Source organism: Elaeis guineensis, chromosome 4, assembly GCF_000442705.2.
Source record: "Elaeis guineensis isolate ETL-2024a chromosome 4, EG11, whole genome shotgun sequence".
Classification (NCBI taxonomy): domain Eukaryota; kingdom Viridiplantae; phylum Streptophyta; class Magnoliopsida; order Arecales; family Arecaceae; genus Elaeis; species Elaeis guineensis.
The window spans coordinates 113,380,630-113,399,389 of NC_025996.2; positions in this window are offsets into that span (position 1 = coordinate 113,380,630).

Sequence of the window (18,760 nt, forward strand, 5' to 3'; positions counted from 1 at the left end):
TTTTCACCTTTCCGTCTGCGCTCCTCTTCCTCTTGAAGACCCACGTACACCCTATGGGTTTTACTCCTTCGGGTGGGTCAACCAATGTCCACACATCATTGACCTTCATGGACTCCATTTCGGATTTCATGGCCTCTAGCCATTTCATTTCTCAGAGTCAGGTCTCTGCATTGCATCCATGTAGGTGATCGGATCCTCATCATTTTCATCAAGTTCGATAGGATCACCATCCCGGACCAAGAAACCATAGTATCTGTCTGGTTGACGTGGTACTCTACCAGATCGCCTTAAGGGTGCAGGAACAATGGGCTTCGGATCTGATCTAATCAAATCCGATTCAGGTTCAGCAACTTGTGTCATTTTTCTACCTGTCAAACTTCGTCAAGTTCGACCTTAAAGGCAACAATCCCTTCACCAAGGAACTTTTTTTTCAAAAAGATTGCCTTAAGGCTGACAAACACCTTTTGCTCATCAGCCAAGTAGAAATAATATCCTTTGGTCTCTTTTGGATATCCTATAAAATTACACTTGTCAGACCTAGTCCTATCTTATCCGTAATTAAATGTTTAACATAAGCTGGACACCCCCAAACCCTAAGGTGCGAGAGTACTGGCTTACGTCCTATCCATATCTCATATGGCATTTTGGTTACAGACTTACTCGAAACTCTATTTAGAAGGTAACAAGCTGATTCGAGCGCATATCCCAAGAGAGAGATCAGCAGACTAGCAAACCCCATCATGGATCGAACCATGTCCAACAAGGTCTGATTTCTCCTTTCAGATACACCATTATGCTGTGGTGTTCCAGGAAGAGTCCATTGAGAGAGAATCTCATTCTCCTCAAGATATGTCAGAAACTCATTGGAAAGATATTTACCTCCTCGATCAGATTGAAAAATTTTAATACACTTTCCAGTTTATTTTCTACCTCATTTCGCAATAGTTTGAACATTTTAAATGACTCCGACTTATGCTTCATTAAATAGACATACCCATACCTCGATAGGTCGTCTGTGATGGTTATGAAGTAGAAATATCTACCTCTTACACTTGTGCTTGTTGGAGCATGATCCCGACTCCTCCCACGGACCTTGGGTGCAGCGAAACCAGCAACAAACAAATCTGGAGACTTTTGGACTCGATCGAAGGCCTTTAACGAAATCAGCCTGGTTGCTGTCTTCTTCGTTAGCCTTTCGTTCCAGATGAAGAACGCCTCTAAGATCACCTCTAAAAAATCCAAGATCTGGTACCCAACTAGATCAGGCTAGGACCGAGGTCTTCCAATTTGTAGATCTTAAATTGGGATATTCTAGATAGAAAAGAAAGTAGATAGAACCAGACCTTGCAGATCTGTCCTGCTGTAGCCTTTCCTGTAGATCTGTTGATGGAGATCTCACCCGTGCCTCAAACGACCTCAGATCAACTCTAGATCTGAGAGAAACTTGTACCAACCTCATAGCAATAGATTTCAAGTCCTGGACCTAATGTTTGGGTGGCTGCAAAAGAGGGAGAGGGAATATGGTTGGCGGCACAAAGGGGGAGGGGGTAGCGCCTCCCCTGCTTTTCCTGCCTTCTATGGACCTGGCAGCAAGAAACCCTAGGGTTTCTTGCTCCTGGGGCATGCAGAATAGCTGAAGAGAGAGGGAGAAGAGAGAGAGAGACTTGGGAGAAAGATTTTTCATATTCCTTGACTTAATCAAACCTATACAGTGCATGTATATATAAACACAGGGTCAAGTGACCCAAACCCAAAACTCCCTTGACCAACTCTATGGAAGATTAGGTTAACCCAAGCCCATGTACACCCATGACTCGACCTAATCTCACCTATCCTGGGCCCAGACCTGGCCCATAAAGAGTTGGTCCCTTGAGGCCCACATAACTTAGACCTCAAGAACCCGAAAGGCCCACAGCCTTTCAACCTAGGGCCCAACTAGCCCTAGAGCCTCCATGAAGCCCTCATGAATGAAGGACCTTGGCCTTAGCCTTGGTCCCCTAGGCCTTGGGCACACCATCTGGATCACAACAATCTCCACCTTGGTGTCCCAAGGTCTTAACCAGCTCCACTCTGTCCATCTGCCGAATCAGCTCAACACATCTCTGAAAGCTGTCCCGTGGAAGTACCTTCGTAAGTGCATCAGCTGGGTTCTCCTTGGTGTGTACCTTTACCAGCTCCACCTCGCCATCCTCCACAAGCTCCCTTATCCGATGATACCGAATATCAATGTGCTTTATCCTTGCATGATAGACTGAGTTCTGTGCTAGTAGAAGTGCACTCTGGCTGTCACAGTGCACTCTAATGGCCTCCTGAGTAAGAACCATCTCCGTCAACAAACCCTTCAGCCAAATTGCCTCCTTAGCTGCTTCTGTCAGCCCGATGTATTTCATCTCTATAGTGGATAGGGCTGTGATAGGCTGCAGACTCGATCTCCAAGAAATAGGACCTCCATACAGGCTAAAGATGAAGCCTGTCGTAGACCTCCGGGTATCCACATCTCCATCGAAGTCTGCATCTACATAACCACCAATCAGCCCCTGAGCCTCCCTAGACATGTCAGAGTATCCCACTGCACCTCCTCGCTGTTCGTAGCAGATGCCAACTCCAACTGAACCCACCAGGTATCTGAATATCCACTTCAGAGCTCTCCAGTGCTCCCTGCCAGGCTGCGCCATGAACCTGCTAACCTGACTCACTGCATGAGCGATGTCTGGCCTACAACAGACCATCGCATATATCAAGCTCCCAACTCCTGAAGCATAAGGGACCGTCTCCATCTCCTGAGCCTCCACCTCAGTCTGTGGCGCCATGGTCTTCGAGAGTCTGAAGTGACCGGCAAGTGGCAGCTCCGCCAGCTTTGCTCCCTTCATCCCAAACCTCTCTAAGACCTTCTGTATGTAGCCCCCCTGAGATAGATGTAGCACCCTCCGAGCTCGGTCTCTGAAAATCTCCATGACTAGGATCTTCCTTGCAGGGCCCTAGTCCTTCATCTCAAACTCCCAAGAGAAGGATGCCTTCAGATCCTGCACAACCTTCCTACTCTTGCATGCTATAAGCATGTCATCCACATACAAGAGTAGGAACACCCTAGAACCATCTTCAAGAGACTGAACATAAACACAGGGATCAAACTCGCATCTGGAAAGTCCAATGCTGTGCACATAGGAATCGAACCACTTGTACCATTACCTCGACGACTGCTTCAGCCTGTACAGCGACTTCTGCAACAAACAAACCTTTCGCTCTGATCCTGGATCCTTAAAACCGGGTGGCTGCTCCATGTAAATCCTCTCTTCCAAATGCCCATGGAGGAACGCCGTCTTGACATCCATCTGCTCCAGCTCTAAATCCTGAGCTGCTACAATGCTCAGCAACACTCTGATGGAAGTATGTCTGACGACGGGAGAGAAGACCTCACTGAAGTCGATGTCTTCCTTCTGGGAGTATCCCTTGGCCACTAACCTCGCCTTGAATTTGATACCTCCCTGCTCTGAAGGCCATTCTTTGCGACTGTGGACCCATTTGCAGCCAATGGGCCTCTTCCCCTGTGGCAACTGCACCAATCGCCACGTCTGGTTCTGATGGAGAGACTACATCTCCTCGGACATCGCCTGGACCCACCGCTCTCTGTCCTGGCTCTCAATAGCCTCCTGATACGTATATGGATCTCCATTCACTATCACCAGGGCATATGACAGCATCTTCTCGAAGCCATATCGGTCCGGTTGCCTGATGGTCCTCTTGGGCTTGTGTAGGGCAACACCGATATCAGTCCTCGATCCAGCTTGCTCCTGCTAGACCTCTTCACCTCGATCATCTGTCCGAGTTCTCTCCACCTATGGAGACACCTTAGGTAGGTGCTCCACCTGAATGTCATGTCCTCCAGTAGTACCTGCAAGAGGCAAAATCAAAGAGGTAAGCTATCCAGCAGCGCCCTGCTGGACCTCCTTCTGCTCCTACTGGTCCTCCATGCCTGCTCGCCTCCGTAGGACCGACTCCTCATCAAAAGTCACATCCTGACTAATGATGACCTTCTTTTCCAAGAGATCCCACAGCCTGTATCCCTTAACTTCTCGCGGATAGCCTAGAAACACCATCTTGCGTGATCTGGTGTCTAGCATGCTCCGCTCACCAGCTCCAATGTGCACATAGGCCGTGCACCCAAATACCCGTAGATGGCCCAACCCAATTGTCCTCCCAGACCACACCTCCTCTGGAAGCCTGCCATCCAACCTGGTGTGAGGTGACCGATTGACCAAGTAACCCGCTGTGTCTACTGTGTCAACCCAGAACGCCTTTAGAAGCCCTGCCTGCAGCCTCATGCACCGTGCCTTTTTTAGAAGTGTTCTGTTCATCCTCTCGGCCACCCCATTCTACTGTGGAGTCCCCTTAACTGAGAAGTGTCTCCTGATCCCACACTCCTCACAGTAGTCCTGGAACTCTCTGCTAGTGTACTCCCCACCATTGTCTGACCTCAAACACTTCACGCTCCTCCCCTGCTCCTTCTCCACCTCAGCTCTCCAGATTTTGAACTTGGTGATGACCTCAGACTTATCTCTCATGAAGTAAATCTAGAGTTTCTTGAGAAATCATCAATCAGGATCATGAAGTATCTGGCCCCATTCCTAGCTGAAACTGGGGCTCGTCCCCACACATCCGTGTGTACTAACTCCAGAGGGGCTGCACTGCAGGTTGTACTGATGTTGAACTAAACTCTCCTCTGCTTTTCCATCTGGTAAGGCTCACAGATCTTCCTGTAGCACCATCCTCCAGATCAAAGATGAGTCCTCTCCTGCTCAACTCTCTCAGCCCCTTGTCACCCATGTGGCCTAGACGGTAGTGCCACATCCTGTAAGCCCCCTGCTGGTCCTGTGCTGCAACTACTGCATCAGACTCTTCGGTCACCACAGATCCCTCCATGCGATAGAGATTATTGTCCAACCTCCTGCCTCTCATTACCACCATAGCTCCATTGAAGATGTTTAATACTCTGCTTCTAGCCCTACTGTTGAAGCTGTATCCACTGCGCTCCAAGTAGCCTAGTGACACCAGATTCTTTTCCAGCTCCGGGATATGCTTTACATTTATCAATATCCTCACAATTCCATCAAACATCCTCACCCTGACTATCCCTATCCCAGCCACCTTGCAAGGATGATTGTCGCCTAGAGTCACTGATCCCTCATCTGTCTTGGTGTATGTCGCAAACCAAGATATGTGTGGTGTGTAGTGATGTGAGCACGCAGAGTCTAGTGTCCACTCCTCTGTGTAATGCCTGTGACCATCTGATACCACAAGTAGATCATCCTCCACCTGTGCCCAGCAACTGCACTCACTGATTCTAAGCCACTTCTTTCTCCCTTCTTGCTCTTCCATAGTAGACATTCTGGCTTGAAGTGCCTGAACTCGTTGCACTTGAAGCATTTCATCTCTTTCTTTCCCTTCCTGGACTTGGACCACCCCCTGGACTTGCTTCTACCTCTGCCTCTACCTGTCCTCTCCCCTACTGCCAAACCCTCTTGGGGAGCCCGATCTCTGGTCAACTTTTTCTTTGCTCATTAGACCTCAGCACCAAAACCATGTCCTCATATTCCAGAGTCTCCTTGCCATAGAGCAGTGTAGTCACCAAAGAGTCATATGATCTTGGCAGTGAACACAAAAGCAACAGAGACTTATCCTCCTCATCCAGCTTCACCCCGATATTCATCAACTCCGTGCACAACTGGTCAATCCTCTGAATGTGGCCCATCACATCAGATCCCTCCTGCATCCGAAGACTGTACAACCTCTTCTTCAGCATTAGCTTGTTGCACATATTCTTCCCCATATACATGGTGTGCAACTTCAACCAAAGACCCTTCGGGGTCTTTTCTTCCAGCACTGAATACAACACCGCATCCGCCAAACATCCTTTGATCATCGAGCATGCTTTCTTCTCTAATGATGCCCACTGTCTATCTGTCATTCCCTCAGGCTTCTCATCCAAAGTCTGATCCAGATCTGCTTGCACCAGAAGATCCTCCACTTGGATTTTCCACATGGAAAAAATTTTTTGCCATCAAACTTCTCAAAATTGACCTTCATATTGCTGCCCATGACTGGATCCAGGCCAAACAAGCAATATAAAATCAAGAAGTGTAGAATATACCTTGATGGTACCTTGCTGAAAATTTTCAGCACTTGAGATCTTCAACTTCTCGTGCTTGGAACCGCTTCCTCACCACCGTGGCTCTGATATCAATTATTGGAGCATGATCCCAGCTCCTCCCATAGATCTTGGGTGTAGCGGAACCAGTAACGAATAAATCTGGAGACTTCTGGACTCGATTGAAGACCCTTGACGAAATCAGCCTGGTTGCTGTCTTCTTCGTCAGCCTTTCGTTCCAGATGAAGAACGCCTCTAAGATCACCTCTAAAAAATCCAAGATCTGGTACCCAAACCTTGCAGATAGAACCAGACCTTGCAGATCTATCCTGCTGCAGCCTTTCCTATAGATCTGTTGATGGAGATCTCACCTGCGCCTCAAACGACCTCAGATCAACTCCAGATCTGAGAGAAACTTGTACCAACCTCATAGCAAGAGATTTCAAGTCCTGGATCTGATGTTTGGGTGGCTGCAAGAGAGGGAGAGGGAATATGGTTGGCGGCATAAAGGGGGAGGGGGTAGCACCTCCCCTACTTTTCCTGCCTTCTATGGACCTGGCGGCAAGAAACCCTAGGGTTTCTTGCTCCTGGGGTATGCAGAATAGCTGAAGAGAGAGGGAGAAGAGAGAGAAAGACTTGGGAGAAAGAGTTTTCATATTCCTTGGCTTAATCAAACCTATACAGTGCATGTATATATAAACATAGGGTCAAGTGACCCAAACCCAAAACTCCCTTGACCAACTCTATGGGAGATTAGATTAACCCAAGCCCATGTACACCCACGACTCAACCTAATCTTACCTATCCTGGGCCTAGACTTGGCCCATAAAGAGTTGATCCCTTGAGGCCCACATAACCTAGACCTCAAGAACCCGAAAGGCCCACAGCCTTTCAACCTAGGGCCCAACTAGCCCTAGAGCCTCCATGAAGCCCTTATGAATGATGGACCTTGGCCTTAGCCTTGGTCCCCTGGCCTTGGGCACACCACCTGGATCACAACAGTGCTCATAGATCCACATACATCAGAATGTACCAGACCCAAGAGTTCACTAGCTCGCTCACTTTTTTCAGTAAAAGGTGACTTGGTCATTTTATCAAGAAGACAGGACTCACAAGTTGAAAGTGATTCACAATCACCTACTTCAAGAATTTCTTCTTGAACCAACCTGTTTATCTTATTCTTATTGATATGACCTAGCCTATAGTGCCAAAGGTAGACTTCTGACACATTATCTATTCAAGGGCATTTACCAGAGGTTTGAACCACATTAACAGGTTGTGATAGAAAGTAAATTCTATTATAAAGTTGTCCAATAAACATTGTAACACCATTCAAAATGATATTGCAAACATTTTTTTTTATTAAAAATTGATAACCGTTCATGGCCAAAAGGCCTATAGAAATAATATTTAATAAAAAGCTTAGACAATAGTGACATTCACTCAGAATTATATTTCGAGAATTGATTACAAGGTTCATGATTCCTAATGCTAGAACTGAAACATTACTTTCATCTCCAACGTTCAGGAACCTCTCGCCTTCATCAAATCTCCTATTGACTTGTAGAACCTACATCGAATTGCAAATATGATAAGGGCTTCCAGTATCCAATACCCAGGCAGTAGTATCATAAATGGAAAAGTTGCAAGGTGTTATCATATAAGTACCTTGCTTCTTCTTTGGCCTGTTCGGATCTAGTGAGGCAATGTATAGAGGACAGTTTCTCTTCCAATGCCCCTGCTTCTTGCAAAAGAAGCACTCCGCCTGGCTCTGGTCGGGCTTGCGCTTCTTGATCTGACCCTGTGTAGACGTCCCAGCATGCAGCTGCACCTTCTTATTCTTCTTCTTCTTATTCTTCTTCCCTTTCTTAAAGGGTCGACGACCAGAAGAAGACCCTCCCACAACATTCACCGACTCCTTATGGAGCTAGTGATCCTTCTCAAAGTTCTGCAGCAACCCCAACAAGCCGTGGTAGTTCACTGCAGGCTTTGTCATTCAAAATGAGTAAGGAAGGGAAGGAAGGACTTGGGAAGAGAATTAAGGATCGCATCCTTACTGAGCTGCTCGTGTAGGAAAAAATTCAATTTACTTAGGTGCTCAATCATTTCAATCATGTATAGTGCATGATCAGTGACTGAGGCTCCATCCCTCATCTGAGCATTGAAAATGGCACAACTAGTTTTGTGCCTTTCAACATCGTCAGGCATGCCAAAAGAGTCATTCAACATTTGAAGCATCTCCTTGTTGGGAATAGTGTCCCAAAGTCAATCATCAGCCTATTAATGGTTGTGCTCATTTTTGTATATGTACATGAATTATGAATTAATAAAAATTATTTTGGTATTTTTCATCACAAAATATTTCATCTTCTAATGAACTCTTATGTTGTGGTGAAGTCCTTAGGACTATTTAGACTCGACAAAGGAGGATTTATCATTTAGTCCTTAAATCTGTTCATGACCAAATGATACGTTGTTACCAAGGACGACAACGTTTATCAAGCATACGTCGTTGTGTGCCATATAGGTTGGTTGTCCTCTTAACCAATGAGTGTGGAGACACTGGTATGGCATACAGATGAGATGTAAGGGTATATCTGCGCTGAACGTGACCGACTCCGGAGCTATTTTTGCTGTCAAGATTTGCTCCGATGGAATATGGGTATAAATATCCCTCCGACCTGAGACCGCCACGGTTACTTGCAAGCAACTCACTACACTTAGGCATTGGACTACCTGAATTTCTAATTCAGTGATGGAAGGCTGCTGGGTGTAGTCAAGTACTTGACTTGTCGGTGCGTGTGTCAAGATGAGATTGACCACTCCAGTTTAGGAGCTGTGTACAGTCGTATTTTAATTTAGCAAAATCTTGGCCAGGAAAGTCTTTGTGAGGAGTCATAGGACTGTTTGAGTTGAGCATGATTCGGATGATCTAATCAGAGTTGACAGTTTAACCTTGAGTCATCTAAGATGAATTATACAGTAACCATATTCACGTAGGTTCTGAGTGCTACAATTGTGACTATTCGACCTATCCGATCATCGGGTACTATTGCTAGATGGTCACTTCGATTAGTACAGGAATTGGTTCCTGTGCTACCGGCTTAGGTTCGAACCTGCGGGGTCACACACATTAGAGGTTCCTATATGATCTGATGGCTGATGAAGAGTCCTAATGCTTGTGGACTATGAGTCCTACATATTTGGGACTCTGTGATCGAGAATCAGGATTCTCTGATCATGAGTCCCACACATTTTGGGTACCGGGATCAAGAGTCCCACTGGTTTGGGACTCTTCGATCAGGGTTACATATCGGTGAATTTTGATACCCGATTACCCATCAGATTTGGATTATATATTTATGAAAGTTTTAATTAGTGATTTGATCACTAATTAACTCAATTTGATTAAGTAATTATTTTTGGATCAAGTCCAATTGAATTAGATTCAGTTGGGTTTGACCCGATTAGGTTAAGAGTTGACCTAATCGTCGAGATGGTTTGGTCCCTGATTTGATCAGGGGTTGGGCTTAATCAATTCTTGATTTGATTAGGATTTTATTGAGCCTAATTAAGCTTAATTAAGTTGGGTTTAAATTAGTCTAATTGGGCCTAACTTATTTGGTTCAATTAGGTTAGTTTAAATAATGAAACCACCTTGACCCATTCTCCACTATGCCACCTCACTTCCACTCCACCCATTTGAATTCATGAGAAGGAAGTTCTCATAAATTTTTCTCATGCAAAGCCCTCCTCACACTCTACTTTAATGCACCAAATAGTGGATAAGGATGATTGGTTGGCCATTCAAATTCAAAATAAATTTTGAATTTGAATGAGCAACCAATCTTAGTACCTTGACCTTATCCTCTTTTAGCCCCCATTTATTACACAAGAAAATATTTCTCATGAAATCACTCACACACAAATTAAGCCATTCCCTCCTCTTCTCATGCCCTTAGTGGATAGGGATAAATTGGTTTCCATTTGAATTCAAAATTTGATTTGAATTCAAATGTGCAATTACTCATCTTTATCCTCTCACGTGGATAAGACATTTGACATTGTTTTAAAAGGAGGAGAAGAGTGGGGCATGTGCAAGAAATATTTTTGGAGAGAAAATATGGGTGTGGAATCCTTGTGTGCAAGGTGAAGGTCTATATCCTTTCGAGAGAAAAAGAAAGAAAAGAAAGAAAAAGTGTGCGCAGGGTTTCAGTGAGTTCTTCAGGGTTTCAGCCTAGAGTTCGAAAAGTGAGAAGGTGAGCTACGAGTGTCGTGAGCCCACCAAATTTTAGAGAGATCTTCAACATCCTCTCAAGCATGTCTTTTGATGATTCAGAGCATCCAAAGAATCAGCAAACATTGATCGAAGGAGTTCGATCAGCATCGGCCGTCGAAAGGGCTCTACAACGTGCTAGCACTCGTGAGGAGTCGATCAGATCGAGAGCTTCGTGTGGATGATCCACAGAGGCCAGACATACTGTGTGGCTATATGTGATGATCAAACTCTTCCAACGATGATCAAATTATGGCGATCTACTACCCGCACAAAGGTATTGTGTTCTGAACGCATTACAGTAAAGTGTTTACTGTTCAATTTCAAATTTTAAATTTAAATGCATGCATGCTATATATCATATTTAGATCTTAATGTAGGGTAAATTTTTATTAATTAATTAAATTAATTAATAATTTCACTGTAAAATAATAATTTTGAAAAAAATTTAAAATTACCATTTTATCCATGCACTGAATTTTCCCCATAAATGGTATCAGAGCGGGTTCTTAGATATGATATATATATATTTGCATATTTAGATTAAGTTATAATCTAAAAGTTTAAATTTAAAATTTAAAATTTAAAATTTGAATTTGAATTTTGAAAGTTGTTCAAAATTCAAAATTCAAAATTTTGAAATTCAAAATTTAAAATTTGAATTTTGAAATTTGAAATTTGAAATTCAAAATTCAAAAATTTGAAATTCAAAATTTGAAATTTAAAATTTGAAATTTGGTTGAAATTTCAAATTTGAAATTCAAAATTTAAAATTCAAAATTTGAAATTCAAAATTTAAAATTCAAAATTTGAAATTCAAAAATTTAAAATTCAAAAATTTAAAATTTGTTTGAAATTTGAAATTCAAAATTTAGAATTTAAAATTTAAAATTTAAAATTTAAATTTTAAATTGGTATATTTAGATATACTTGATCCAAGTAGCAAGTAATCGAATTGGGTTGGTTGCCATGACCGTCCGGTCATATGAGAAAAGTAGGGTTTAAAGGCCCTCTCTTCACATTCGATGGGGTCTCCTATGGTGGTAGGGGTGCCGATGCAATTATATCCCATGCAGATGAAGCAGCGAAAAGAATATTCATGATTTATTTTGATTGAATTATTTTTAGTTATGTAATTAGCAATAGGATTGCTATTTATGAAATGTGCTAATATATTTGTATAATAAGTCAACATATTTGGTGAACAGAAAATAGAACCTTTCAAATTTAAAAATTATTTTCAAAATGCCAAACCCTGACCCATTAGTCTAAATACTTAATTAAAAGAATTAAGTATTGTCTAGTAGGTCTAGAATTATGAATTAAGACCTAAGACAATTGCATAAACTTATGGGTCAATGGGTTAGATGGATTAGGTCCATAATTGGGTTAGACCTAAGGTTAGCTTAAAGAAATGGACTAAATTAGAGTAATTGGTCAAATCTAATCAAAAGTTGAATTAGATTAGGTCAAGGATACTCTAGACTCAACTCCAATAGTTGTAGTTGAATGGGCCCATGTCTTTAACTAGACCAAGATGGACTTAATTCATGGCTATGCGGTGGAACCCTATTTGCTAAGTTGATCAAATTAAAACTTATGAACCGGTTGGTGTCTAAGGTAAGTTTGGCAGTTTGACCAGTGGTTTTTAAGCGGGAGCTACTCACAGTGATTCGATCTCTGACGAGTTAATGGCTTATCCTCACCACTGATCTCACTTACCTGGTCAACCTGGTGAATTAGTTTTGATTAGATCACTTGGTGATTAGGGCTCACCAATATCATTAGGTAAATCAGTTTGACTGATTTAGGTGCTCCAAATGCCAGCTTTAAGTAAATCCTTTTTAATCTGACTTGGTGAAGTCAGTGGGAGGATTGAAATTGACTGGATATTTTTTTCTCATCTATTCTTTAATAAAATCCTCAAAAAAAAAAATTATTAGGTCCTAAAAATGATTAAGTTATATTAATAACTAAGTCATAGCCTCCCATTAAGTGAGTGATAATGATTCCATTAGTTTAATAATCATTGGAGGCCCAAAGGCCTGGTGCTTATTGACTAATGAAATTATCATTCATAGTATGATAATTTGGTTTGAGTCTTTCTGATGGTGGTTAGGTTGGCCGACCAAAATCGGGCTTGATCATTTATTGATCCGATTCACCGAATCAAATCATGTTAATGGTTGGACCTAACCAATTTTTTCAGTGGAGGCCAAAGCCTACTGATTAGGTTCTGGGACAAAATTAATTACTAGAAGTTGTTTAGAGAAACAACTGGTTATGAACCTACCCATAGATGCACATGGGTTGACCAACCAAAGTTGGGCTCGTGTGTAATCTGTGTGGATTCTAGTACCCACTAAGGAATTAAAGTAATTCCTCGAATTAGAGGTTGAGGCTACCAATTCATAAAAATACTGGGAGAAACTTTAGACTAAAGTCCAAGTCTTTAGTATTAATAATTTATGTACTAATATAGGTCTGGTTTTCCTTTATGAGCTATGGCCACTACCCTGTCGCTTCGATCATTATTAGACCTAATTTTGATAGCTGGTATCAAAAATTAAAAATCATCCTTAAGCATTAGCAGATCCTTTATGTAGTAACGGATTCGGCACTTGAGGAGCCAGCCCTGAAGCTAGAGGGATGGTCCGAGACACTTACCAAAAGTGGCTCAACGACCGCACCAACGTCCGGTGCATATTGCTGGCGGCAATGAATGATGAGTTCAGTCACAGGTTCAAGAACGTCCAGCCACAGGAGATGCTTCAAATGTTGAATGACTCTTTTGGCACGCCTGACGATGTTGAAAGGTACAAAACTAGTTATGCCATTTTCAATGCTCGGATGAGAGATGGAGCCTCAGTCACTGATCATGTACTATACATGATTGAAATGATTGAGCGTCTAAGTAAACTGAGTTTTCCCTTGCACGAGCAGCTCGGTAAGGATACGATCCTTAATTCTCTGCCCAAGTCCTTCCTTCCCTTTCTTACTCATTTTCGAATGACAAAGCTTGCAGTGAACTACCACGGCTTGTTGGGGTTGCTGCAGAACTTTGAGAAGGATCACCAGCTCCATAAGGAGTCGGTGAATATTGTGGGAGGGTCTTCTTCTAGTCGTCGACCCTTTAAGAAAGGGAAGAAGAACAAGAAGAAGAAGAATAAGAAGGTGCAGCTGCATGCTGGGACGTCTGCACAGGGTCAGACCAAGAAGCGCAAGCCCGACCAGAGCCAGGCGGAGTGCTTCTTTTGCAAGAAGCAGGGGCACTGGAAGAGGAACTGTCCTCTATACATTGCCTCACTGGATCCGAACAGGCCAAAGAAGAAGCAAGATACTTATATGATAACACCTTGCAACTTTTTTATTTGTGATACTACTGCCTAGGTTTTGGATACCGGAAGCCCTTATCATATTTGCAATTTGATGCAGGGTCTGCAGGTCAGTAGGAGATTTGATGAAGGCGAGAGGTTTCTGAACGTTGGAGATGGAAGCAAAGTTTCAGTTCTAGCATTAGGAATCATGAACCTTGTAATCAATTCTCGAAATATAATTCTAAGTGAATGTCACTATTGTCCAAGCTTTTTATTAAATATTATTTTTGTAGGCCTTTTGGCCATGAACGGTTATCAATTTTTAATAAAAGGAAATATTTACAATATCATTTTGAATGGTGTTACAATGTTTATTGGACAACTTTATAATGGAATTTACTTTCTATCACAACATGTTAATGTGGTTCAAACCTCTGATAAACATCCTAGAATAGATAATGTGTCAGAAGTCTACCTTTGGCACTGTAGGCTGGGTCATATCAATAAGAACAGGACAAACAGGTTGGCTCAAGAAGAAATTCTTGAAGTAGGTGATTGTGAATCACTTTCAACCTGTGAGTCCTGTCTTCTTGGTAAAATAACCAAGTCACCTTTTACTGAAAAAGGTGAGCGAGCCAGTGAACTCTTGGGTCTGGTACATTCTGATGTATGTGGGCCCATGAGCACAAGTGCAAGAGATGGATATTTCTACTTCATAACCTTTACAGACGACCTATCGAGGTATGGGTATGTCTATTTAATGAAGCATAAGTCGGAGTCGTTTGAAATGTTCAAACTATTCTAAAATGAGGTAGAAAAATAAACTGGAAAGTGTATTAAAACTCTTCGATCTGATCGAGGAGGTGAATACCTTTCCAATGAGTTTCTGACATATCTTGGGGAGAATGAGATTCTCTCTCAATGGACTCCTCTTGGAACACCACAGCATAATGGTGTATCTAAAAGGAGGAATCGGATCTTGTTGGACATGGTTCGATCCAAGATAGGGTTTGCTGGTTTGCCGATCTCCCTTTGGGGATATGCGCTTGAATCGGCTTGTTACCTTCCAAATAGAGTTTCGAGTAAGTCTGTAACCAAAATGCCATATGAGATATGGATAGGACGTAAGCCAGTACTCTCGCACCTTAGGGTTTGGGGGTGTTCGGCTTATGTTAAACGTTTAATTACGGACAAGCTAGGACCTACGTCTGACAAGTGTAATTTTATAGGATACCCAAAAGAGACCAAAGGATATTATTTCTACCTGGCTGATGAGCAAAAGGTGTTTGTCAGCCTTAAGGCAATCTTTTTGAAAAAAGAGTTCCTTGGTGAAGGGACTGTTGCCTCTAAGGTCGAACTTGACGAATTCGACAGGTGGAAAAATCGACACAAGTTGCTGAACCTGAATCGAATTTGATTAGATTAGATCCGGAGCCCATTGTTCAAGCACCCTTAAGGTGATCGGGTAGAGTACCACGTTAACCGGACAGATACTATGGTTTCTTGGTCTGGGATGATGATCCTATCAAACTTGATAAAAATGATGAGGATCCGATCACCTACATGGATGCAATGCAGAGACCTGACTCTGAGAAATGGCTAGAGGTCATGAAATTCGAAATGGAGTCCATGAAGGTCAACGATGTGTGGACATTGGTTGATCCACCCGAAAAAGTAAAACCCATAGGGTGTAAGTGGGTCTTCAAGAGGAAGAGGGGCGCAGACGGAAAGGTGGAAACCTATAAAGCCCGTTTGATTGTCAAGAGATATCGTCAACGTTATGGTATTGACTATGACAAGATGTTTTCTCTTGTGGCAATGCTCAAATCCATTCGGATTATGCTTGCGATAGCTATCCATCTGGATTATAAAATCTGGCAGATGGATGTGAAGACAGCTTTCCTAAATGGAGAGCTGGATGAAGAGGTGTATATGATACAACCTGAAGGATTCACATCCACTGATGAGTCTAAGGTGTGCAGACTACAGAGGTCCATTTATGAACTTAAGCAGGCATCCCGGAGTTGGAACATACGTTTTGATAGGACGATCGAGACGTATGGTTTCGTAAAGAACGGAGAAGAGCCCTGCATTTATAAGTGGGCTAATGGTCCAGTAGTGGTATTTCTTGTATTGTATGTGTATGATATTCTCTTAATCGAGAATGATGTCCCTGCATTACAGGGAATAAAGATTTGGCTGTCGTCATAGTTCTCCATGAAGGATTTGAGAGAAGCTTCCTACATCCTAGGGATGAGGATCTATAGAGATAGATCTAAAAGGTTGCTTAGTTTATCCTAGTCTACGTACATAGATACTATACTGAAGGGGTTCAGCATAGAGAATTTCAAGAAAGGCTATCTACCGATAGGCCATGGAATTTCTCTCTCGAAGAGGGATTGTCCGACAACATCTCAAGAGAGAGAGCGTATGGGTAGGATTCTATATGCTTCGACAGTGGGATCTATCATGTACGCCATGACATGTACATGACCAAATGTGGCATACTCACTAGGGGTAGTGAATAGATACCAATCTGATCCAGGGGAGAATCATTGGAAGGTTGTTAAAACCATCCTGAAGTATTTAAGAAATACTAAGGACTAGTGGCTTGTTTATGATGAATCGGACTTGAGACTTATAGGGTTTACAGACTCTAGTTTCCAGTCTGATCATGATGACAGCAAAAGTTTATCGAAATTTATTTTTACCCTTAATGGTGGGGCTATCTGCTGGAAGAGTTCCAAGCAACACACAGTGGCTAATTCAGTTTGCGAGGTGGAGTATGTCGCTGTATCAGATGCTACCAAAGAAGCGGTGTGGCTGAGAAAATTCATCACCGAACTCAGAGTAGCACCCTCCCTCGTTGGTCCAGTTCTGCTCTACTGTGACAGCTTTGGAGCCATTGCTCAGGCGAAGGAACCCAAGGCACACCAGTGGACGAAGCATATTCTACACCGCTACCATCTCATCTGGGAAATTATGGATTGAGGTGACGTCGATCTTCTGAAGATCGACGGAAAGGAGAATCTGACCGACCAATTCACTAAAGCCATTGCGGTGAAGGAGTTCGACGACTACAAGTCGAAGATGGGTATTAGATACTGCACCACTTGGCTTTAGGCCAAGTGGGAGATTGTTGGGAATAGTATCCCAAAGTCAATCATCAGCCTATTGACGGTTGTGCTCATTTTTGTATATCTACATGAATTATGAATTAATACAAATTATTTTAGTATTTTTCATCATAAAATGTTTCATCTTCTAATGAACTTTTATGTTGTGGTGAAGTCCTTAGGACTATTTAGACTCGACAAAAGAGGATTTGTCGTTTAGTCCTTAAATCTGTTCGCAACCAAATGATACGTTGTTACCAAAGACAACAACGTTTATCAAGCATAGGTCACTGTGTGCCATATAGGTTGGTTTTCCTCTTAACCAATGAGTGTGGAGACACTGGTATGGCATACAGATGAGATGTAAGGGTACATCTGCACTGAACGTGACCGACTCTGGAGCTATTTCTGCTGTCAAGATTTGCTCCGATGGAATATGGGTATAAATATTCCTCCGACCTGAGACCACCACGGTGACTTGCAAGCAACTCACTACACTTAGGCACTGGACTACCTTAATTTCTAATTCAGTGATGGAACGCTGCTGGGTATAGTCAAGTACTTGACTTGTTGGTGTGTGTGTCAAGATGGGATTGACCACTCCAGTTTAGGAGCTGTGTACAGTCATATTTTAATTTAGCAAAACCTTAGCCAGGGTAGTCTTTGGGAGGAGTCACAGGACTGTTTGAGTTGAGTACGATTCGGATGATCTAATCAGGGTTGACAGTTTAACCCTGAGTCATCCTAAATACAGAGGTCAAAAGGATGAATATACAGTAACCATATTCATGTAGATTTTGAGTGTTGTGATTGTGACTATTCGACCTATCTGATCATCAGGTATCATTGCTAGATGGTCACTTCGATTAGTACAGGAATTGATTCCTGTGCTACCGGCTTAGGTTCGAACCTACGGGATCACACACATTAGAGGTTCCTATCTGATCTGATGGCTGATGAAGAGTCCTAATACTTGTGGACTATGAGTCCTACATGTCTGGAACTCTGTGATCGAGAATCAAGATTCTCTGATCACAAGTCCCACACATTTTGGGTACCAAGGTCAAGAGTCCCACTGGTTTGGGACTCTTCAATCAGGGTTACATATCAATGAATTCTGATGTCCGATTATCCATCGGATTTGACTCAATATTTATGAGAAGTTTAATTAGTGATTTGATCGCTAATTAACTCAATTTGATTGAGTAATTATTTTTGGATCAAGTCCAATTGAATTGGACTCAGTTGGGTTTGACCGATTAGGTTAAGAGTTGACCTAATCATCGAGATGGTTTGGTCCCTGATTTGATCAGGGGTTGGACTTAATCAATTCCTGATTTGATTAGGATTTTATTGAGTCTAATTAAGTCTAATTAAGTTAGGTTTAAATTAGTCTAATTGGGCCTAACTTATTTGGTTCAATTAGGCTGGTTTAAATAATGAAACCACCTTAACCCATTCTCCCTATGCCACCTCACTTCCACTGCGCCCATTTGAATTCACGAGAAAAAAGTTCTCATGAATTTTTCCTCACGCAAAGCCCTCCTCACGCCCTACTTTAATGCACCAAATGAGTGGATAAGGGTGATTGGTTGGATATTCAAATTCAAAACAAAGTTTGAATTTGAATGAGCAACCAATCTTAGCACCCCATTTATTACACGAGAAAATATTTCTCATGAAATCACTCATGCACAAATTAAGCCACACCCTCCTCTTCTCACACCCTTAGTGGATAGGGATAAATTGGTTTCCATTTGAATTCAAAATTTAATTTGAATTCAAATGTGCAATTACTCATCTTTATCCTCTCACATGGATAAGACGTTTGACATTGTTTCAAAAGGAGGAGAAGAGTGGGGCGTGTGCAAGAAACTTTTTTGGAGAGAAAATCTGGGTGTGAGGA